Source organism: Rhea pennata, chromosome 5, assembly GCF_028389875.1.
Source record: "Rhea pennata isolate bPtePen1 chromosome 5, bPtePen1.pri, whole genome shotgun sequence".
Taxonomy (NCBI): domain Eukaryota; kingdom Metazoa; phylum Chordata; class Aves; order Rheiformes; family Rheidae; genus Rhea; species Rhea pennata.
This window is the reverse complement of record NC_084667.1, coordinates 35,873,648-35,899,518: the sequence shown is the minus strand read 5'-3', so window position 1 is coordinate 35,899,518 and position 25,871 is coordinate 35,873,648.

The window sequence follows — 25,871 nt, the reverse complement described above, 5'->3', positions numbered from 1 at the left end:
TTGAGCTCAAAATAGGAGCTGAGGTCCAGGTGAAAATTTGAGAATAATTGTGGATGCTGTTTGAGCACTTTCTACACAAATAAACCCAACCAAGTTCTCAGATAAGCAAGAAATGGGGATCAATAATAAACAAGACTTAAAATGATCTCTGACAGACTTTTTCATTCAATTTCACATTCTGTATACAAACACATATGTTTTGAATGTGCAAGGAACTCAGAATCAGAGCTCTGTTGTAACCCACTTTATCCTCCCACACTAGCAACCTAGTGAATTCCTACACTTTGCCCTACCACTATGGCACCTAAACCCAATCCTGACTCATCCCACTATTTTCCATTTAATCGCTTACAGTGTCATTTTCAAATATCAACCCATCACTGAAAATTAAAATAACTGATTTCCAGAGAAACACTGTTAAAACAGAAATTCAGCATAGTAGCTTTCCTCTTTTTGTAAACTGTGTTCACTCTACACTCTCAGACTATGAAGCCACCCTAAAGAATCTCCTCTTGAATCCAAGCCTACAATTTAGCTTTCTTGTGTGGACTCACCTTCATACATAGTTACAGAAGCACACGCTCTACTTTTATCTTCGACTATTACCACTTTATTTTCGTAATACTTTGCAAAGTTTAGCCAAGACAATACAGAAATTGTTTGACACTTCCTTTCTATCTGATATATACATAAATCAAAAGCAGCAAATGCTTGGCCAGTTTTTTAAGTTTTCCTTAAAAATGTGATAGTATCTAAACTGTATTCTTCACTATCCACTGCCACCTACTGCAGAATTAGGAGCAATGCAAATAGACCTACTTTTTATAAACTCTAAAGTTGATCTGTGAATACAAACTTAAATGCTTAGTGCATAATCCATGCAGATACATACAGCCATATATATACTTTATGGACTTTTTTAAACCTTAATTGAGAAGAATGGTAAGAATGCTAAATGGTTAAGTAGTGCTAGGTTAAACCTAAAAGCTAAATTGTTTCTCTGAACAGGTGTCACTTTTTCCCATACGTAAGTAGTGGCACTGGTTCTAAAACATTTGCATAAATTACTGGTTTTTGCTTAGTGTTTATTTTTCAATTTAAAAGCCCTCTGACGAATCCTTTTCAGTGCTTCTTTAGGGTTTAATGCATTTGATTTCTAAAACGGAGTTGCAAATGTGAAACTACTCGAGCTCAAATAGACAGTTTGTACCACTGCTCAGCCTTATCTTCTCATCAGATGAATTAATTTCTAGGATTTGAAGTCAAACCTTGTAAGTTACTTTGGCCATGAAAACATGTCATTTTAGGTTTAAGTACTCACAGAAACTAAAACTAAATTTGCTGAGTTAACCAGACTATAATTTAAACTGAACTTTTACTTTGCCACACCATAACAGTGAGTCTAGCATATTCATCTCTGCTATTGATCCAAGTTCGTTTTTCTTGTAAAGATTTTGGTCAAAAGGATTTAAAAGGGCAAGTTGAATTTTGTGACCAAACGGTTCTCCCTAGCCATCAAATCTACAAATTGTATTAGAGCCTGCCTTTTTCACTCTTCAAAAACATGAAAAATAGTGTGACTTCCAGGTCATTATTTTTCTCTAAGGTATGTTTTTCATCCAGGTAAAAGCACATGAAAGAGCACTTCTCCATTTCAGGGCTTGACTACAGAATACCTACTTATCTTACTTTCTGTAAGTGATTTTTGTTTTTAATTGTTTCTCCAGCATCGAAATTTTAAGGGAGATTTCATCCTGCATGTTTAAGAAAATCACATGCCTTACTGCTCAGACATAGTAGAGTAATTGTCAATCACATCAAGAATATCTGCACTGAAGTTGCTTCTTGTCTTTGATGCCTGCATGGTTTCCTCACCAGCATACCATGCAAGAAATACCTGTAGACCAAAGCCTCTAACTACTGATTCATTTGAAAAATCCTTTAACATGAAAGATAAAATACGTTTTTGCTTACTAGATCTCTAAACAATGACAGGTCTCTAAGTAATGCTTGAAGGGATGAAGAAAAAGATGTATTATAAAAAATCCTTTTTGTATGATCATAATTTCATGCTTGTTCATGGCTATAGACTCCTACAAGTTAAACAGTAAAAAAGTAAGTTTCCTTATAAAAAAGATTCTAAAACAAGTAACTACTAGCACGCATTGTAGGTTTTTCTCAGTTTGAAATTCCTATTTGGACAGAAGGAAAGAGAAAGATTACCTTTTTGGTATCATGGGATACAATTTTAAATATACTGCTCAGAGTTTTAAGTATCTGTCAGGTGAACATGTTGGAGTAAAGGGAGTGTTTTGCACATAAATGTTTCTTCAGTTCAACAAAGCAGAACTAGTAAAGACTATTTAATAGATTTGAGCAGTGTTAAGTGTTTGCACTAAGTTGAAAGAAACAAGAGCATGTACACTAAATCTTAGTCCCACTGGGTTCAATGAAAACTTTCCTCTTAACATCAAAGAAATTGGGGTCTGGCCTTTAGGTCAGCATTAACCCCTGTGCCTTAGCTTTCCCATTGGACTTTGCACAAAGTAGTAGATCTGCTGAATGCACACGGTAACAGCATACAATCTTCTGTTTAACACATCAGAAAATAATAGGGATCTCTGCATGAAGCTGAACTATTTTGTTGTTACTGGATGCATCAAAACAGCCTTCCTTTTCTTCTTTTTATTACAAAATGACTGTATTTTTCACAACATTGCATGTGAAGTAACATATGAAAATCTATATAGGGTCTAAATTCACACAAATGCATGACCACTATGCTCTGTTCATACATTTGCCATGAGGAGAAATGAGGAGTTCCCTTCCCTTTCTGGTACATACCTATAGCACAAGGGTATGCAAATGTACAACTATTCTGGGGATTGGTTGTTACTCTGCTGTCTTGGTGGCCAGAATGGCCAAAACTCAAGATCCTCTCCTTCCTTTTCCTTTCTCTTCACATTCTTCTCACCCGTAAGAGACATGCCACAACACAGAAACTCAAATTCAGCCTGCCCTGAGGGATCTGGCCTATTTCTGCTCCTCTATCAAGCTTTTCATTCCATCTATTTGATTATTAGACTGCATACATCAACTGCGTTAACTAAATGACTGTCAAGATAAAACACACTGACTTAATACGAGGACTATTTCTAAGGTATTGGGGAGACGAGGGAAGGATTCTTATCCTTACCCTGAGAATGGAACTGCTCCTGAGATGTGGCACCTTTCTGAGAGCCACAGCAGCCTTTCCAGCTGTATATCCTGAGGAAAGGTAGAACATGACATGATGACCTGTTCTCATCCCTGTCCTGCTACCATTGACTAGACCTGACCTCCTATACTTCCACAGTGGTCAAAGTCCGTGCTTGGGAAGAATAACTAGGGAAACTCATATTTTCCCTTTACAGGGAACATCTTGCTTTACAGATGTTTTACTAGCATGGATCAAGGGCTTCTTCTCTCTTTTTGTATTTGCCCTGGTATTACATTTTCACGTAGTTTTGAAACACTCAACAGAATTTAATATTCCCTTCATAGTTCTAAGACCTTCTTCCATCTGTGGCATTCATTTCTCTTCAGTTTGGCCAATTAGTTAAACAAATTCAACATCTGAAAAAGATTCCTATATTGCCTCAAGACTGAATAATTTAGTATAGATTTATTGTTTATATATAATCTGAATCTTTTATTGCTTTTTAATCATTGTAGGTAGAAAATTTTAAAAAGACTTAGTGGGGAAAAAAGCCTTGCTATATCTTAGTTTATTTTCCTTTAAAATTAGATAAATTTTGAATTTACATCAAGTCTGCAAAAGTCTTTCTAATTACCACGGACTTGTTTGAGGATCAAGATAATTTCAGTATGCAGGATAATGGAAAATAAACTGGCATCCTATGACTATTCAGCTCATCTTCACCCCGACAGATGTTCAAACACAGTGTTTTTATAAACTGACGTAAAAAAACACGGTGATCCACTTATTAGCTATAAACATTATCATAAAGAACTCAAAATAATACAAGTATTAAATTATATTACATGCAAAATAATCTGAAAAGTGAGGTGGGGTCTTAAATCATTGAGTGTCTTCATACAAGATTCATAAAAGATTTTAACTAAGTAAAGATCAAGGGACACATACAGTAAAACAAAATCTTTTATGAAACAAAATAATACACACTAGACTGTCAGCGCTGATCACCAAATAACAATGAGTTTCATCACTTTTATTCATTTAGCCTCGTTTCCAAAGACTTTGGCATTTAAACTGACTTTACTTCCCACCCCCTTGGAGGACTTAGTTTTGCATACGACCTTAAAGGACTGGGGTGGTATTCACTACTGCAGAAGTTCAGGGTGTACAGCTGCAATACTCTCCTTTTGGTGCCTTTGGTTCAAGTCACAGAATATCACCTGCTCTTCCAGCTTACCATCTAATGTAAAATACACGGGAAAGGAACACCATGCAGCAGTTAGCATCTTGCTTCTCTCCCAAGCTTGTCTTAAATACTTGCCTATCTGGACTCTTAGAGAAAGTTGCTTTGCACTGGCAAGATATCATTTTACATCTTATTTGATGAGCAACTGAGAAGCTACGTATGAGAACTGAAAAGGAACTGTTTGGCAAACGTATATTGGGGTTGTGTTCCCCTCAGGTGCTGCCAAACTCCTAGTAAGAAAAACAGTATTTTTAACTAAAATGTTGGGTTTTTTATTTTTGGGGTTTTTTTAGATTTCTTTAAAAGGAGTATACAATATTCTATAAAACAGGCAAAAATTTCAAAAAAAGGCTTAATTATACTTAAAATTTTATTTTTCACAGTGTTTTTTTTCAATAAAAAATGCTTTATTTATCCTTTGTGCCTTCAGGTATCTTATTTCCTCCATCTCTCACCCTACAAGGCATCCTTTCTTTGCTCTTTAGTTTATTTTTCTGTCGCTAGGCAGAGGCTACCCACAACACATTATTTAAAGAGGCAATTTTTTTTTTCATATCATATAATTAACCAAAGGATATTTTAAAACCACACCCTGCTCTTTAGATGACATATACTCAAGAGCATGAAATACAGTGTAGGAAACAAAAGGAGAGTCATTATCACTTTTTTGTCTTTCCCTGATTTCAAGATAACTGTAGCTAACTGCATCATTAGATATATATCCAGACATTTTAAGGGCTGCTGTAATTTCATTCTGACTATTCACAGACCTACGAAGCCATTCTTATAATTGGAGATCACTTTTCAGAGTTGTCCTTTTCTTCTTTGTACACTGCTCACCAGAGGCTTTATCATGGAAGAGCTCAACTGACCAGATCTCCAATTTTATCCCTGAAAGTGCAAAGTGAACATGACAGTATTTCGCTCTCCTCATACTCAGGCTGTTCCATAGGTCACTGCTTTCTCCCTTATGAAGTAATTTGCTATAAATAATATTCTGCTCCATCAGTTATGCTATCTTTAATCTCCCACTTCCAACCCTGTGAACAATCCTAGGCTCACCTGTGCATGGATTGTTGCATCCATCTCTATTCTAAAATTACCACCACCCATTCATTTAGACTCATCTTAAAAACCTACATCTTCCACATGGCTGAATTTGAGCAAATTCAAATGCTACTCTAAAAGCCAAGCATCTAAACAGGCTGCACTAATGCCAGTGCCAGTATTTGTCCTCCACTATGAACCGCACCTTAACAAGGACTACTCTATTACTGCTGAACTAATAGGCTTAGACCAACATCCACAAAATGATGAAGGAACATAGGCTTCTATCAATTTAATCAGAAATGAGATACTGGAACAGTTTAAGACCTAAATACCACTGCAGTTCTCCAACTAGGTTCTTGGGCTGAAACAGAACCTCTTGTTTTAGACTAAGGTAAGCTTCTAAGCAACAAGTAGGGAGCACATTTCAAGTACAATTCTGAGTCAAAGTGCAAGAATTCACTGAACTCAGTTACTACCTAGCAGTTTTTCTATGCTAGAGAAAAAATTTTGAGGAACCACATAGAACCTTTGCTCCTAGCGCTTATTATTTCCCTTTATTCAGTCACAGTAGAGAGTATTATATATGACAGCTTTATAGAGAAATACCTGTCATGGTTTGAATTAGAGAGAACTACTATACACACGCTGTTCAATATAGATAAAGAATTAGTTTAGTATCTTTGCAATTGAATTTAAGATACAGACTAGAGAAAAGGTTAAAAATGGGCAATTTTGATTAGTATTATTAGAAAAGGCAAGAGTCATTAAAAAATAAAAAACAGAATAAAACACAGAAACCCTAGATCAGATTCAAGTTTGACTTCCATCTTAGTCTCTACCATGCTGCCATAGATTTGGTCTTAGTATCTTTCTAGACTTAATATAATTATCTATAAAAATACTTAATGAGACATCCTGAACTCTGCTCATTTAAAAGAGATTTTCCCCCCAAAGTTCATGCTAACAATACAATTTTTTTTTTCTTATAAAAGACTTGTATTTATCAAATGAAGATGTTGACTGTGGCAATACTAGAAGAGAATGGATTTCATGATAATCTACCAACAATTTATTCCTTTATTCCCACTCACATCTCATCCAGTTGAAGCAAGTAAATACTAAGTACACTGTAGCTGCTTGGGGGGGGGGCGGGATCAGAGCCATGAAAAAAGCATAACCATATAGCTTACATTAGGGAAATCAGTACATTTCTAAAAACTACTGGCTCTGCTTTTCACTTTCCAGTGAACAGAAACACACATGCACAAACACACGCGCTCATCTTTTACTCTCAGATCTCCTGCCTCCCCTATAATCTACAATTCCAATCACCAGTTCACTAAGTATTTAATGTGTAGGTAGGTATTCAGAACTTTATCAGCCCCTCCATTCAGCCATCCTGCCTGTATCCTCAACTATGACTGTAGCCCAGAGTATGGGTGTTCTTGAGACCTGAGCTTGATGTGAAGTGTTTCTGATCTCAAATGTTCTAATCAGGTGATAATCTTTTAACAGTTGTGAGGCTATTTCCTCCAGCTAAAGGATGCATCTAGATCTAGCTATTTATCATAGCCAGCTAGGAAAGGAGCTGTCTATAGAGTAAGATTTTGACAAGTAGTAACAGTCGTAAAAACTGTAGTCATTCTAACCTTGCCTTTGAATGTGTGTTCATTAAAATACACACTTGAGGAACATGGCATGTTCAAAAAAAGAAGTTGCTCTTCTCAGATGAAAAGGATAGAAAACTGAAATCAGCTCATGGCTTGCAATCATCATTCATCCTGCAATAAAAACATGTTTGCTGTTGGTAGTACTATTTAGTTCAAACTTCAGGAATCCAGTGACTAGAATGGACAATGAAGTAATTTTTTTCCTAACAACTTAAAATCTTTAACAGTGATAAAGTGAATGTGCAGTTACAACTTACTGAAACAAATGCATTGCATTAGTAATCTTACTCAGTTTTTACCAAAATGCATGGTCAGTCCAGCAAAAATCATGGGTCTCATCAGCAAGGATATTATGCATTTAATTTGCCAACTGATCTTTTTCTAGAGGTGGGTTCAAGCAAATTTGCGTGATTTCATGTTGTTAAGTCTTAATTACAATCCAAAACGCAGGGAATCATGTCTGGAATGATATGTAGTGCAAAGGCATAAATCTCTTGGTGGCTCTGTGAAGAATTTCTTGCCACGTTCAACCTTGCAGAACACTTATCAGGAGGCCCTGACAAAGCAGCCAGCAGTTTTGAGGTTCTGGAGCAATTACCAGTCAGGAATCGGTTACAGCCCTAACAACTGGCTATTAAAGATGAAACTCAAACCTTGTACAGAAGTGTGCAAAAGTATACAGCTCTTCACATACTGCTTGAGATCTTAACAATATATTCTTTGCTTGGTAAATACAAATCAGAAATGATTTTCTAAAACAAAATGTTTGATCAAGTGAGTAACTTTGGATGTTATTTTGCAGAACTTTTACAACAGAGAAATCATAAGTTTACTGCTATTTCTTCAGTATTAGAACTGTCTTCGACTTAGGGCAAGTAAGCCTAACAGCACTTGTTCTAATCTGTTCATGCAAGTGATATTTTCCGTTTCAAACATATATGCAACTCCTCCATGAAATGGAAGAATAAGTGTATTTGTATTCCAAATTTGTATTTGCATTAACAGTTCCAAAATCACTTCTGATACTACAGCAAGAGTTGGAGGTGATAAAAGACACCCATAGTGCAAGATGCTGTACATACATATATGAGATAGATTTGGTGACAAAGAACTAACAGCTTTTATAAACAAGTCTTTCACAAGGGGAAGTAATTCCCTAACAATTGCACAGCAAACCAATGGTAGAAGGAGGAGTTCCTAGTTTCCAGCTAAATGCCCTTTTGATTTGGTCATTCCACCTCTTTATAGATCTCCCTGCAAGTAAGGACGACAAACAGTATATGGAAAGTATGCCTTCTCAATCGATTGTATGTAGTAGTAGTCTCCATTATTACACACCAAATTATCACTCCATTTCTTACAAAGGGCTTTCAGAAAGATCCTTTCCACAAAAATTTTATTTTCTATCAAACAATCACAGGAACCAGCCAGAAACACAGCACATTCAACAATACATACAGAAGCATATCCCAACACTGACTGTCAGATTACATACAGGGGATATTTTAATCTACAAGCCCTTTTGTAACAGATTTAGCAACCAACCATCCACAGTAACAGGAAGGTATGGAGGCATTTTACTGGTTAACGGATAAAAACATGCATTTGTAACTGATGGACACAAGAACATTCTGCTGAAAACTATATACAGATTAAAGTTTTATGTGCATGAAGCCAGAGAAAGAGGGATAAAACACCGCATTAATGTTATAGATTAACTTGACAAGACAGCCGATCTCATTGTGCTCACATTAAGAGAATATGAGGTTCACTGGGTGTTACCACAGATAAGGAATTATTTTCTGTAGAGATTGCTCAAATAAATTCTGGAAAAGTATTATTACCCTTGTATGTGAAAGTAATTTTTTTTTTTTTTTAGATTATATAAAGTTGTATCTTCAGTTTTCTTTTTCCCTAACATTGATCTTTTCACTGGTGTTTAAAGTCAATTTTTATAGCCATTTCTGTGATACTCCGTACAAACTGTAGTTTAAAAAGTAATTTATCATAATTCCCATCACAAAGATAGGAAGATGAAAGTGATAAAAATAATAATAGTCACAGATGAGACAGAGTAAATGACAATTCACAGGGAATCTAGGTTACGGGTGTTCACTTAAGAACAAACAAGATGAGAGCTTTTACCCTACACAAATACTTCACACACACACTCGCACCCCACTCCAGCATTACATTCACTAACTCTTGATTTCCCTTCCCAGCAGGGAGATCATGGCTGATCTAGGAAAGCTGGGGAGAAAGTCATGTCAGTTTGTGCTATGCAGCTGCTCACAGCTACCAGTCTCAGGCATTAGTGGCCAAAGTCCCTGGGCATCCCTTGGCATTCATCTCCACACAGCTCTGATTTCCAGATCTTTCCTCTCTTCCATTCTCTCTCCTCCAGCCAGTATCTTTTTTGTCTTTCCCAGATCACCTCATCCTTTTAGGAATCTTTCTTTTTGGTACTAGTTCTTCCTTTCATAACCTCAAGGCCCCAGTTTTCCCTATCTGAATAGTCCATCTGCAGAGCAAAATGCACAAACAGCCTCTCAGCTGGTGGTTGTCTCATGTCTCTTCAGTAACTGAGGAATTTGGGATGAGCAACTTTTGTTCAGTTCAGGTGCCGTAAAAATTTACAACCACCTGTACAGGTTGCAGCTAGTAAATTCTGCTTTAGAGTTCAAAACCTCAATTTCAGACATGCACCCACACTTACACATTTCCCAATAATCTGCCACCTACCTGTACTCAAAATTTATTGTTTTTTCACTAACAGCAGCAATGTAACTGAACATTTTAGTAAAAATAATCTAATTTATCACCAGTACCAATGTATTTACAGCGAACATAAGAAAATTTCTCTTTCCTAAACTAGCTGGTTACTACTACTGCTACTACAACTACTACTAGTTGTAACTATTTTTTGGATGTTTTATCTAAATCTAAAATTCATACAATCAAATTTTTTCAAAGTTTATTTTCCATCAAAATGAGAAAATAATGTAAAAATCATGAGCAAAACATGTAAGTGAATTAAAAGAGTGTAAAATTTCTGAAAAAAACTAATCAATAAAGAAAATTCTGAAATAAATATTTTAAATCCTTTTTGTGGCTAGATGCAGTCGCTAGCAAGCTTATTTGTCAGGTGCTATTTTTTATATAATGATATTTACTTGTTAATTCTTAAACTTACTCACATACAAACTTCCATAACAGCAAGGGTATGAACTGGTTTCTCCTTGGGTTATTGTCATTCTTTGGTTTTTGGTCCCAACTTTGTCAACATTTATGCACATGCTTAGTTTTTCTAGTGTACACAATTCAACGAAATTACATGACTGTGTATTTTGGATTGAGCTGTTTCTGTGGTGACTAATCTGTCCTTTATTAATGCTATCTTTGATACTTTGAGAAAACAGTATCGACAGTAATTATTACACAAACATTGAAACAGGAAATATTAACAAAACATTGTAAAATTCTTCCTAAGATTGTTTTCAGATTATTTTAATGAGAAGCTTCTATTTTAAGTGTCGATCTCCTTACACACCAAACACTGTGGCATCAAATACATCAGCCCTAGAAAGCAGAACTGTACGGGAAAGGAATCCTCTTCCAGTGCCTAAAGAAGTCTGCCAATACAAGTTAAAACAAGTTGATTTTTGAAACTGTAGGAATTGTTAAAGCTAGCCTGAATTGTTTACTACTTTGTTCCAATGTTTGTGCTAGTTCACACGGCAATGTATTTTCCACAAACTCAACATTTAGTTTTCCCTAAACTACTGTGATCAGATCCGTAAGCATAAAATCTGACAAACTGTATAGCCTAAAAATGCAAACCAGTAACATAGATGGATTTTATGACCAGGCACAATGAATGAGAACAGAAGTGAAAACTAATGTTGTCATCCTATCGCATCTGTACAACGAAAATTAAAATCACTAAACTCATACGAATTCACAGATGTTTGACCCATTATAGTGGAAAAGATATATGAGGTTTGATGCATAACTTTGATTTGAAAGCAAAGATGATCTCCTGGCCTGAGATCAAGTTTATCTGAGTTCTGATCCTCATCAACAGGTTTGCAAGTATGATCTTTGATTAAGCACTTAATCATTAATCTCTTTGGTGTTTCTTACAAGCAAAACAGACAGTAATTCACTGTGTCACAGGGCAATTAGGCTTGATTTTGCATCAGTAAATAATTACATGTGTGTGCGTATACACACACACATATATACACATATTCACACACACTTGATGGATTTGAACAGTAATAGGATAATATTCATTTTGTCAACAAAGTCATTAATGTATATGAAATGCCCAAGTATTACAGTGAACAGCACTATAGAAAGTCTAGCAGCAGCTCACAGTAAAAATGAATTTCTCCTTAAAAACCGAAATAGAGCTCACTGTGTTCATGTTTCAGGGATTCAATATTGCTTTCATTGCAACTGGGAAAGAATTTCTGATATGAAATGGTGGCTCCCTCAACACACAGTGATCCAAAACATGGAAAGTGACTTTTTCAGTCTGGCCTGCCAGTTTCCTGAGCTATATGCATCTTTCAAAGGAAGCTTATTGCGTAATTTGCTAAGAGGTGAAATAACTTTTTAATAATGGGGTTTCACAGCTGGGATCACAGTGCAGCCTCAGTCAGATGTACTAGTGCAAAGAAAGAGAAATTAGAATAAATGGCTGGTAATGGAAAATGCTTAATCCGCCATTCCTCAAAGAAAAAAAAAAGTTTAAGAAATCGCAGCGTAAGGTCTGAATCAACCTCTAGGAGTGTCTATTTCTATCTCCTTTAACTATGCTGGTAGCCTAGTGTGATTAGGCTCTTATGTGTTATTCAGTACTTAAAGTAGCCAAGATAAATCCTGGTCCAGGTGCTTAGCACTTCTCTTAAGTATATTCTAAGTGGCACTGGCACAAGGGTTGGGGTGTTCAGAAGAGCATTTTGTGAGATACTCCTGCTCACTTTCTTCTTTTTCCCCTCACAACAATCTATTGGTAACTATGAGGCAGAAAGCAAAAAAGCTGGGACAATCTTTTACACCTTGGGTAGTCGCTCTTTGTGTCAAGGAGGCTTATCATTCATGTAAAATGGATATAAAATCTTAACCAACCAAGATAAATACTGCTTAAAGGGGAAATGTCACTGAGCTGCCAGAGGAACAAAATGTAAGCAGTTTCTACAGAAAGTGAGGCTGCAGCCAGTTCTCCTTGCTTGCAGGGTGGAAGTGTGGCACAAGTCCAACACTCCCTTTCTTGGATATAACCTAGACAGGCTGGGCAAAGACATGCCAGGCAGAAGCTATGATGGTTTCACAATTAAAAAAGAGGAAAAAACAAGCTGCCGTAACCTTCTGGCTGCAGCTGTTTCTCATACTCCCTACTACAGGAGGAAAGGGAGAAGATGAGGTCTTAAGTTTCATACAAGCCAGTTGCTCATGTTTGCTCTTAACAAAATCTACAGAGCAAGAAAAAAAAAGTGTGGAAAAGAATAGGCACATAGTACATAACTTTGTATTTAAGAGTATTTGTATATAAATTAACAAACAATAGATTTGTACTGGACAAAGATGTCAAAGAAAGGAAAAAGAAAAATGACGATGATCTGATGGCAGTTTTAACTGCTGTGCTCAAGGAGAAAACAAGTTGCTGAGTTCTCTACATAAGCACAAAAGTATGGATAAAAGTCCATTTGGGACTGTAGTTTCTATGGAAAGACATTGATACAACTTGGTCTTTAAATGAACTCCCTTTTCAAGCAACTGCTTCGAAATCAAGCGGCATCTACTTTTTAGAATATATCTCAACTCACCTGTACCGTGCAAAAGAATGCTCTGATATTTCAGCACTGGGATATGATTTACGTGACAGACTGAAAACAGCCCAGAAACCTCAGATTTTACCCCCAGTCTGCTACTGCTTCTCAGAGAGGCACTGGTCAACAGCTGGTAAAGAAACATTTTCTGAGGTATTTCTTCTGCCTGTAACAAGGCTCTCACACCTGGATGGGTAAGTACCCTTTAGAAATACCCTTATCATGTTGAAGATGTGACAGGCAATCTGGGTGCATCTAATTCTCAGAGTACTGCAAGGAACAGAGTGTGTAGTGCTTGTCAGACTATCCTGCTATCATTCTTGCAATCACACAAAATCTAAGGGAAAAATAAGGTATGTTTATTCTAAGAGAACATGATACGATGCAAATCAATGTTTAAACACTTTAGTAATATTAAGAAATGAAGACTACTATTAAGTAGAACTTGATAAAAGCAGACATAAGAAGCAAGACAAAGCTGAGCTAGTAGTAAACTTCTATCAAATGACATTCACAAAGGATCCTGTCATATTTCATATTAGAAAAACAAGGTATTTTAACCCAAATATTCTTTCTCAGAAATGCAGAGCAGTATATTTTCACTCTTTTGAGGCTAGGAGGCTCTCCATTGTTACCTGGACCTTTTCTGCATTCAAAAATGTCCTGACTCACCATAGATGACTATGGTACAGATGCACTAATACACAATTTTATACCACAATTCACAACATTTCCACCAAGTAAAGTTCAGTTTAGCCTTTACAATACACTTGGAGGTTGCCTGTACAAAACACTTTATTGTCATTAATTCAGCTTAATTAATATGAATTCACACAGGTTCTGAATATTTGCTGTTATCTCCTAAAGAAATTATTTATCCAGTTGTGTTAGCAGTAACGTTTTCAGAAGCCAAAGGTATTTATATACAAGCGGTAAAATTCCCAAAACACTTCAATGACTCGTGTTATGTCTACAGTGCTGCTCTGAGAAACATACTAGGCCTTCCTAAAAGCTGTCTCAGCTAAGCTCTTACCTGTAACAGAGACAGCCCACAGCTACAGCAACATTTCTACAGCACCAAGTAGTGCTTGCTTACTTGTATAGATGTGTTTTTGTCATGTTTATGTATATTTAGAGTCCAAACTACCTACAAGTTAGATTAGTTAAGGATTTAATGTGCTGAGAATTCAGAAACCCTTTTAAGGATCTAGTATTTTGATGGAATGTGCAGAAAGAATTGGACACACAGAATTAAGTTCTGAAACAGTCAGTGATCTGAACAGGAAGCCATAGGAGCGATCAAAAAGGAAAAAAAAAAAATATGTGAAGGGTTTTTTCTGAACTTTCTCTGCTCTCTAATACTTGAGCTTCTCATTCACAGACTGAATCCCACTTATAGAAAAAAAAAGGGGGGGGGTTTAGATTACTCACCTGGGAAGAAGAGGTTTAGGTTAGTTTCCTGAGAATTACTGTGTTGTTATTTCTTAAACTCAGTAACAATACAATAAGCTACAAAAGCAATCCACAGACAAGGGACTGAAATCTCTTTTCTCTTAATAACTGCATTAATCCCTTAACTACCTTGACTCTTCATGCCTCTGCCCCTCTGCCGCAATGAATTCTGAGCTCTTTCCTACAAACTGATGCACCTTCAAAAGGAACAGAAAATGCTGCCAGCCACAGGCATATCCAGCGTAAGGCCAGGCATATCCTAGCACAAGAAGAGCTGAGGGCTTGAAGAGCTTGTTTAAAAACAGAACTGACTGCAGGTTACCTGCTTCTGAGCAAATATGCTAAAAGTTACATATTGCTACAAAAAGGAGGACAACAGTACTGCCACTGGCTTCACCTTAAAATGAAAGGCCTGATCACTTCACTGAGAGAGTATCTGGAGTGATCTATTGTCAGAAAAGACTAAGTTGATGAATATCAAGTGGACTGTAAGCCTGTTCTTAAGTGTTTTGCTGACTCAGGGCCTAATAAAATACATAATATTTGACATTCCACATCCATATTTGATAGTTGTGATTTGTAACATTAGTTGTTTCTTTACTCATGGAGTTTCAATCATGAATATGCCAGCTTTTCTCACCAAGTATGGAAATACAGGCCGTCTCCTATTCTCAAAACGTATTTGCAACTTTGGTCAAAGTCAGTGTATTTTATATCCTTTAGGACACCAATATCACTCATTCACTAGATCAGTTTCAACAAAAAAAAGTTTCTTGGCCTTCATTACTGATATTAAAACAGTAATTCAGGAGAAAGCCCTGAGTAGCAGCTTTTGTCATTACAATACAGAGGGTATCTGCATAGAATGGTAAATTTGTTGCTGATGCCGAGTAAGAGAGTCCATTGATTCTGATGGAACTACAACTCAAGACACCAGCAAAAAAATTTTGGCCCAGAATGTTCATCTTAATTGAATTTTACTTTAATAAACACAGAAGATCTTTCAACCCTCCATGTCACTCTGGCAGAGAACTGCTGATGGTTTATGCTTAATTACAGAATATTGTCTGACATAAAATGATATCAAATCATTGTATGTCTCTGTTAACTGATGAGACAGAGCAGATACTTTTACTCCTCTCGCTTGATTCTGGTCAGATGTTGGAATTAATTTTTAAACCAATTGTTAAAGTATACAAAAGTGAAACTTTTGACTGTAAGGCCATCTCTGAAGAAATCCTTTAGGAATATCAGCACCAGACTGAGTGGAACTTCAATTACAATTCTGGCCCGTATTCGGAATAATAGCTAATTCTGTCTTTCTGGTTGGAAAAAACTAAGCTCTTATCTATCTACTATGAATTTAATTGACAAAAGATAAAGGACTGTACACTATGCAAATAACTGCAAAACCAGCATCTTCAGAGACAGACACTTACCTGTCAGTATTCACAGGCCTATTTTTGTATGTTTAATGCTTGCTTTTTCTAAATATGGATTATTTCTATTATGCCTTGAGATAAAGAAGCGATAGAACACTATGGCATGTGTCATTGCTGCTGTGCTGCTCCTGCAAGTCACCAGAACTAACTTGTGGCTTATCTTTTCTATGATCCCCAAATTTCATTATTTCTGAATAAAAATGAATGCACTGCACAGTACAACATATTTCCTCATTATGATTCTCTAGGGACTATTTCACTGTTCAGATTTGAACATTCTGAACCTTGACAAATTTTTATACAGAGAAGTTTAATAGAAATAATTCCATTATGTAATTTCGAAGGCTTTTAAAAATATTTCTATAGGAAGTAGAAATACTTCAACAGAAAATTCATTATGGATACAGCTTTCCTTCAAGGAGCATCTGAAAGAAAATTTGTTTCTCAGCTCTAGTGTGTATTTATAAGCTAAAATAATTAAAATACAATATCAATTAAAGAAACAGATGTAGATGTGGGAAAGGACTGTAGCATATGTTTAGAATCATGTGAGCATGTTCCCATTTGTGAAAGATACTCTATCAACATTTTTTTTTAATGTAAAGCCAGCATTTCATCCACTATTATTAAATGTGGCTGCAGTCAGAATAAGTTACTAGGCAAAAGTCTTATTCAGTAGATCTGTTTTCCATATGTATTCAGTACAAATGTACTCACTTAAGTGATAAAAATAAACTGTCACCATTTTTTACTCCTGTTACCTCTACAGATCCAAATACAGCTAAGAAGTGAGCTGTATTCTATTTTAACTCTTGCACAACCAACAGATGATCTAATTATTGAATCTGAACTATTGATGATACCATACAAGCCAAAAAGCACACAGCTTGATTGTTCAGGAAGCCTTGATGCAAAGGATGTGGTTTAATTAGGCTATAGCTTTATTAACTCATCTGGCAATGCTACCCAGCGGTATGTCCTACAGAGCAGGCTACTATTCTTGCCTTGATTGTTCCAACTTATTTTAAAGACGGCTGTCAACTTTCCCTCCTTCCAGACTAATTCCAGCTGGTACTGGGATCCCGCCATCTTTGCCTCATATGTGACCTCAAGGCTGCTACCTGCTATGCTGCCACATTTTGAACCTAACCTCTCAGCGTAGCAAACTATGGCCTTTAAAAAGGAAGATCCAGCTTCCAACCCATCTTTCTTAATCAATGTGTGGCAAGTATTTTTGTTTAATTTCCTAGACCTCGTGGAAGACAGCAAATAACACATTATCTGTAGCAGGTCATAAAAGCCCTAAGTGGTAGCAGTGACTGATGAGCAGCAAGAAGGCTCATAACTGAAGAGTAGACAGTATTTTTTCAAACCCAGCACTCACCTTTTACACCTTTCCTCTAAGTGAGGTCCCTCAGCGATTCACTATCTCAAGGCAGAAGAGAGCACTAGAAGAACTACATGCTTTGCCACTGTTAGTAAGATCAACATGCCTTTGCCCACAGATTTCAAAGTTGTCTGCAAATGGGCATTAGGAAACAGCCTGGTTTCTCTATGACCCTTTACAAAAAGGCATTATAGCCTTTCCTTTATTGCTTGACAATATTCCTTGAGCAGGAGATGTCTGAGGGAGTAAAATCAAAACACTGAAAACAGGACAGAGAAATGGCCAAAGATGCACAACAGCTAGTTTAACCTAGCCAACAGCCCTTTGGAAAGTGGAATCAGCTGATCATGGAAAACAGATTATCTAGTGCTTTATCTAAATCAGTTCCAACAAGTAATTCTCCTAACCTTGTAGTTCCATGAATTACACTGTTGGTGCAAGATCTTGTTCATAGTGACTCATAACTAACTTTCCAATCTCTTCCCCCCGCACCTTCCCTTCAGTTTTCCTGAAATAAGTGATTGTTTGCCCCTACAGATGAAATGATAAATGAAAATAAAAATCATTCCATATAGTAGAGTTTTGTATTACAGTAGGTTAGAACAGAGAAGAATTAAACTGACTAGATCTGACGCTAGTAATAGTAAGTAATCTGTTTTCATATCCAAAAAATTTACTTGTTCTGATAAAATTCAAGAGATGAAGATTCTAAAACTGTCTCCCCTTCAATCACTGCATATTGGCTAGACTCCCTATGGCTAAGACTACAGTAAGAATTTGGAAGTGATGTTGGATAGCTGATGGTTTATCTTTGCTGTACAAGGAAGTGGACATTTGAATGCAAACATGACTTGGACGCCTAGTGGTAAAATCAGTGCATTTTATAGGTTACCAGAGGGAAATACATACATTGCCTCACGGAGTAGCTGCACTGCCATGCTTTTTCATATATAATTTTTATGCTTCCCAATGTTTTGTTGGTTTTCCTAAGAGTTAAGAATCTCAAAAGTCGCATGTTCTCATACCCACTAGACATACTGAAGCACTGTTAACCCTTTGTACAAATCAGGGAAAGCAACTGGCAAATGCTTAAGAATACTTTAGTTATAACTAGCAGTTGGCCTGAAGTAGCTTGCTTGATTAAAAAAAACAGTAACAAAAAAATCATTCAGAAATCCCAGGAACAGAGGTCAAACCTTCTGAATTCCAGCTGTCTCAAAAACTTATTATGCTGCCGAAAACCTTTTTCCCCTTCTTTCTACTGACCATGCGCATCTGTGTAAACATAAAGGCAAGTATCTTAGGTGCTAGCTTGGTATTTAAAAGTGGTATCTAGAAAACAGCTTTAAATACAGCACTGCTGTTTCCTTCATTATATACATATAAAAAAATCCCACAGTAGCAACAATATACTTTCACATGCTTAGATGGTTTGTGTTTAACTTGCTGTATTTTCAATGAAGTACATTTAAAAGAGGAGGATGCCTGGCACTATACACACAGTTTTGATTAATATACAAAACATTCTCATCTAAAGTATGCTCATTTTACTAAAAAGAGTAATCTAATTTTAGCCTTTATTTTGTTAAATCAGCCTTGTGTGACTCATTACCAAGCACAAACATAGAATGTAGCTTGAGAGTCAAAGAATTAGTCCTATCATTTTGCTTATCAGAGAGCTGGAAAATAGGTGTATACTGTATATTTGCCTGTTTAACCATTCTAGTTGGTAATGTATTGACAAAGACAATGTGTCTGTGCATTTTTCAGCCTCTCTCTTCATCAGGCAATTCTAATCATCTTCCATGTTCAGTATTTTTCACATCTCCTATTTGTTTACATATATTTACAAAAATGGCGTGTCACCACAGAAATGTAAAAATTAGAAACTATTTAGGAACAATCTGAGCAAAGGTGTAATGCTAGCAGAAGAAAGCCTTGCACTGCTTTAAGACACAAAGCTGGAATTGAACACTATCTTCTATTCATTCTAACACAGCCTGTAATCTTGAATGACTGGACACTTTCCTCGAAGCCCACTGACATCTCCAGGAAATTGCAAGAGTTTGCAATACCAGTTCTAGATTTCTGGGTTTATCTTCCATGACAAATATCCTCATCTTGTTAAAGATAGTGCTTACACTTATTTCCTCAGAATTTAGAAAGTACTTTGAGATAACCTAAAGATGTATGGAAAAAATAAAATGTATTATGATTGGAACAGAAAATGGTATGGCTTGGTTCTCAGGAAATCACAGAATTGCTATGGTATCTTGGACTTTTTGGGGGATTTTGCTGGTCTAACAGCTGATGAAAGGGCATATGAACATTGTTAAACCTATTTTAAACTAGCAATTAGAGTGCACTCCAGAATCTGTAGAAGAAAGGTACTATAAAGCCTCCCGCTATGACTAATCTGAGTGAAAAATACAAATGCTTATTATTTTTTAAAGAAGCTCTGCAGAGAAGGGCCTGGGAGTGCTCGTGGATGACAAGTTGACCACGAGCCAGCAATGTGCCCTTATGGCCAAGAAGGCCAATGATATCCTGGGCTGCATTAGGAAGAGCGTTACCAGCAGGTCAAGGGAGGTGATCCTGCCCCTCTACTCAGCCCTGGGGAGGCCTCATCTCAAGTACTGTGTCCAGTTCTGGGCTCCCCAGTACCAGAGAGACATGGAGCTACTGGAGAGAGTCCAGCGTAGGGCTACGAGGATGCTCAGAGGGCTAGAGCATCTGCCCTGTGAGGAACGTCTGCGAGAGCTGGGCCTCTTCAGCCTGGAGAAGAGAAGACTGAGGGGGGATCTTATCAATGTGTACAAGTATCTGGAGGGTGTCAAGGGGACGGGGAAAAACTGTTTTCAGCTGTCCTGTGTGACAGGACAAGAGGCAATGGGCAAAAACTGAACCACAGGAAGTTCTGCCTGAATGTGAGGAGGAATCTCTTCCCTGTGAGAGTGACAGAGCCCTGGAACAGGTTGCCCAGAGAGGTTGTGGAGTCTCCTTCTCTGCAGATATTCAAGGCCTGCCTGGATGCAATCTTGTCTACCATGCTCTAGACGACCTTGCTTGAGCAGGGGGTGGGAGGGGTGGGGGGCTGGACTAGATGATCTCCAGAGGGCCTTTCCAACCTTACCAATTCTATGATTCTACGGTTTAAGACTTATACCATTGCTTCCTCCGATGTTTTCCTCTCTCCCATTTAAGAGAGAGTAATTTAGCCCAACAGGCTGGCCACTTCATCTATGACCCTGGAAATCACTTTTGGGTGGACAGATCTATGAATCTGCACTTACTATAAAGGTAAGGGCAACTTAATCTCCTGTGAGTTTCTTATGAAGAGATACCATTGATGCTTACTTTAGGAGGGAAAGAGAATGGAAGCAAGCGTGCACGTAAGAGCACACGCCTACAAAATGTGCTCACTTTACTACTAAACATCCAATTCACATGGAAAAAAAGGGCAATAAAAAAAATGAATGTCCTGAATGATAGCTGTGATTTTTTTTATTTTTTTTTTTTGGCACCAGTTTGGTAATATTTGCCGATTTGAACTAAAATGTTTCTCCCCAGATAGTAGTGCAGTCTCAAATACTGCTTAACAAAAGGCTATTCTAACCTACTGAAGTTTATTTTATGCAAGAACGTAAAACAGGATTGACAGCTCTAAGAATGCCAATACACAGTATTAAGTAAAATTCACAGGATAGGCAGGTCTCCATAGTTCTTAGAAAGCATAAACAGATGCATTACACGTTGTAGTGTAATCTTTTTAGCTGTTCTAATCATTACAGCTATAAGAGATTCAGTTATTTATTCAAAACAACTTAAAGCAACTCTAAAGGTCCCAGTGTGATGTTTTCACTTCTAATTTTCATAAAATGTTGATAAGAGTGGAATCAAACTAGTTAGTTATCAGTCTTGACATTGGCATAATGTGACTGGAAATGTACTATTTGTAATTACTTGAAAGGAAACAAATTACCTTTAAGAGGAAAACCATGGGTAGAAATTGCAGAAATTAGATGTGTTAGGCTGCTTGTATTAAAAAAAGAAAGAAAAAAAAGTACATGTTGTTTAACTTGCAGTCTATGAAAAAGAATATGTAAGCAAACCAGGGGCAAGCATAAATTAGCAGAAGTATGGACTTGATGACCTACTGGATACATTTCATTTTTACTTCTATGAAACATACCTGCGGTAAAATATCTTTTTATAGGAGTTGTTCCAAGCTTGAGTTCTTGGAAACACAACAGGAGATGGAGAGTTTGACTGATGGTAAGCCTTCTTTTAAAAAACCTCAAAAACAGAGCTTTAGGGCTGGAACATAGAAACAAAACGTAAAAATCTTACGCACAATGTTAGGTCACTGAGATTATTAAGCATGTGCTCAACTTCAAGCATGCTTTCAGTCCATCCTATTCAGTACAGTTAAGCTTTACGCATGCACTTCAATATGGTTGAGATTCCATGTAATAACCATGCTAATTGGAAATGGATACGAAAGAAAGGACAGAAATCTCTAACTGTACTTGAATTTAGATCTTTTATGAAAGTAGATTTTGCTAAACCAGAAGCACAACGTTTCATACACTGGGTTTCCTAGGTGTATGAAGAAATTTTTGCTTAAATTTTCTTCCTATCCCTATTATTTGCCTAGCTATTTTATGATAAACCAGTAGGGCAGACATGTCTCCAGAAGTGCTAGCACTCCAGCTAAGTTGGTGCTTCTATCCTGTTTTGTATCAGCAGGCTACCTAAAGAAGGAACCACGTTTAATAAATTCCACTCAATCACTGTGCATCTGCACACACCAAGGCCAGAAAGGATCATATGGACTGCATTATCTGGTACCTTTAGAAATAAATAGTGGAATCATCATTCCACTTTATCATTTAAAAATAAATAAAGAAAGAAGTTATGAATTTACTATCTCCTCTGGCTGGCTGTTTAACTACATTCAGTGTTAGAATACTGACATTTACTTCCGGGTCAAAACACTGGGACTTCAAACGAGTGGAGAGAGAGAAGAGATGAAACCCGCTCTTAACAACTCTGGGTCAAGATGCAACTCTTAATAGCTGCTCATTCTTCTCAAGAAAGATGTCACTAAAAGTGGAAAGAGCATGGCTGGAGGACAGTTGCTCTATGAAGTGTACTGTATGCAGTATTTTCTCTGCCAAATGGAACTGAACATGCTTAAAGGAGAACACAGGACAAGCTCACTTTACAGGCTGACAGAGAGTAAGTTTTACTGGATGATAAAAGGGGGAACCTTTGCAAAATACAGCAGTTGCCCTGTAGCGCACACATCCCACCCCAGCCATACGCTGCTGAACATACAGTGATGCATACATAGATGGTTTTCATAGGGTAGGAACAAATGGAGCTGATGTCACATTGCTCACCTCCGTGTGACAAACTGTGGGCTAGGACAATGTGTTTTCCACCATGCGTATCACAATTTAAAAGCAAAACATGGCCCTTTGCTTTTACTGTACTCTGGTATGGTACTATGACTCAAAAGGACCTGAACTGTGAATCCATCTCCCTTCCATCTCTCATACTTGGCTTGTTAATTGGAAAACTAGGTCATTTCAAATCTAAAAAATAAATAAAAAAGTTATAACCATAGCAACATCATAACCCCAGGACACTTAGAGCTACCAGTTCTTTTTCCATCTAAAAATACAACTGGCCTGTCTTTTGTCTCTCTGAGGGACAAAGGGACAAAAACATTGCATTACTCTATTTTTTTGGTATCTGTATTTCTGCAGTATATGGGCTCTGACCCAGACCTCTCCATGGCAACAGTCAGTGAAATAAAGTGTCACTGCCCTTGCAATCTAGAAAGTCAAGAAGCTAAATAAAGAAAGGATCATCACCTAGCAGTATCATGCACTGAGAAAGGAATCCTGAAGCCAAATTCTCTAAGCCTCTGAATTAAACGGAAATCCTCCTTACCAAAAGCTGTAATTAGCTGATAATAATGTTCTGCTCACAACAGAACTTACTTCTCTACACAATACATTACCGAGGTGTTCGCATGACAGAGAAGAAACTCTACCCTGTATTATCATTGCAAGGTAAGTTTTTACTGCCAGAGTAAAAACATTTCAAGCACGAATTCAACCCTTTGAATGTCATAAATATTCTCATTTCAGTATTTGCGCAATAATACATGAAAACATTTATATTTACAGATACACACAGGATGAATGCTACTGATGAAAAAGGAAGACAGAAAGGCTCTCTTATCAAACTTACTTTTTAAAATACATTAACACCAAACTCTTCCATTAGTTTTCTTGTCAGCTTTGCTATTTCTTTTCAGGAAAATGATTGCTGCTGGCTAGTGTTATTTACCCGCACTGTCTGCTTAGTCTAGGCACAGGCATGAATAGTACCAAGCTATTTGATTTTCTTACTTTCTAATGATCAGTAGAGTTCCTCTGTAATGACCAGATCTGCCCCACTTTAATCACTGCTATTGTTTCAGTGCATGGGAGGATTTAACAGCTCGCTGACTATGTTGACTCCTAATCTGCAAGGGGGGAACAATGTTGCAGCTCATCAAATGTAATAAGCTACTAATTGAAAGGAGATGGAATTTTAAAATTATATGGTACCTTCCAACCAGGCAGGATAACAAAGGGTATGTAAGTGCTGTGAGCCAGGAGCTCTTGACAGTCTTCGAACTGCAGTTACCTCGGAGGCAGACATCAGTGTCTGTTTCACAGCATTAGACAGCACAAGTATTCCTAGAAAAATAGTATAATTTTACCAGGCCAGTAATTTTACTTACTAAAGAGAAAATTACAGGAAACATAGGCATGGATGCAACTCCTGAAATTCAGCCAAAAAGGAGAAGGCCTAATAGTTCTCCTTAATAATAAAAATCTAAGAGATGTTGCATTTCCAAAACTTGGTCAGCATCTTTAAAATAATCTCTCTTATTAAAAGGTCAACACTCTTAGTCTCAAAAGATAGGACTGACTCAGCTTACAGCATCAACTACACCTCTCCCTATTCCTTGCACATTTGCTCCACTCAATTGATCCATTTAGTAAGACCATATTACAAACATATACACCTGAAGCAGCATATACCATGAACCATTTTTTTTATAAAACTGGTCTACTTTGTTCAGCAGAACATAACTTAAAGAAATTTATTTTTTTGAAAGCTCTGAAAAACTCGTCTATGAAGAACACACACCTTTAATATTGATCAACTATCCAAAGACATTTGTCACATATGAAAACTTAGGGTCTCTGCTTTAAGACAGTACCTTTCATTTTGCCCATATTTCTCCTTGATTCATGCTGTTCATGTAGAACAACCTGTTTGCAGGTTCATGAGACAAAATGCTACATAATTATACCACCTATCATGTTAAAAAAACAGTACAATCATAATGAGGTAATTCAATCTGTTCATTTTATCATTAGTATTCTCATTCCTATTTTTGACAGAAAAATACACCCTAGTCCAGGGAATCTTTTAGTCTGTAGTTCTCTACTTAGAATAAATATGACATGAAGAAACAGAAAGTAGAAATAGTAGCAATGTTATTGCAGATGTTCTGGCCCAGATTAGGTCCTGGAACTCAATAAACATCATATGGCATATGTGCATATTGCTACGTAGATATGCTATATACATGTGACATCCTCAGAATGTGATGAGAAAATTGTTATGGGAACAAACCCAAAATTATTTGCAATTTAACTGCAAGGAAAGCTACAGCTTGGGCTGTGAAAGAATTTCCTGTGGGTATTTCATTGTGTCTTCTTATTAGAAGTAGTCAAAACACTTTCAAAGTTTTTGAGGATTTTGAAGATGCTGATCTACCTAAGCTAGAGTATTTTGTCCAGATACATTTCATCTGATAAGAAAGTTTTAGGTGGTCACAAGTGAGGAAAGAGTCTTCAGCTATCCCAGCTCCCTCAAGCATATTTCTCCTTTAACTCAATTCTGCTAAAAGTGCTATTCCAGTGAAGAAGAAAAATTCTGAAACCTCAGACATTACCACAAAATAAAATTTTGATCCTCTGGTCAGATCCACTCATAATTTCTTGCCTGAATCCTTTTTGGTGGCAATTGAAAACAAAAATGTTCATGTTTACATGCAAATGTCTCCTCTGCCTCTGCCTCCCCTCCCTTGCCAGTTTAAAAGAAAGATTTTTTCTTTTTTCTTTTTTTTTTTTTTTTTAAAGGAGGGGGGGTTAATTTTTTTTTCCCTTAAAAAAAAGGGGGGGGGGGAAGAAAAGTTAGGGGTGTATGATGCTAACCAAAATTCATCTGCTGTGTTAATTTCTACTGCTTGACTTCCTGAATATTTTTAGCAGGGGAAAACAGATGAGGCAGTGCCCATAACCACTCCATTTCTTAATGAGTGAGATCCATATTCAAGTAGCTTTCTTGAGCAAAATTGCTGTCTAGTATTTCGAAAAAGAAATGTTGTCTTTATGAACACAAGATGACAAATACGAGAAATATTCAGAACTGGAGTTCCTAGGTCTTTCAACTGACAATGGATCTACATAAAGTTAAATCCACAGAAATGTTAATAATACTGTAGCCTTCAT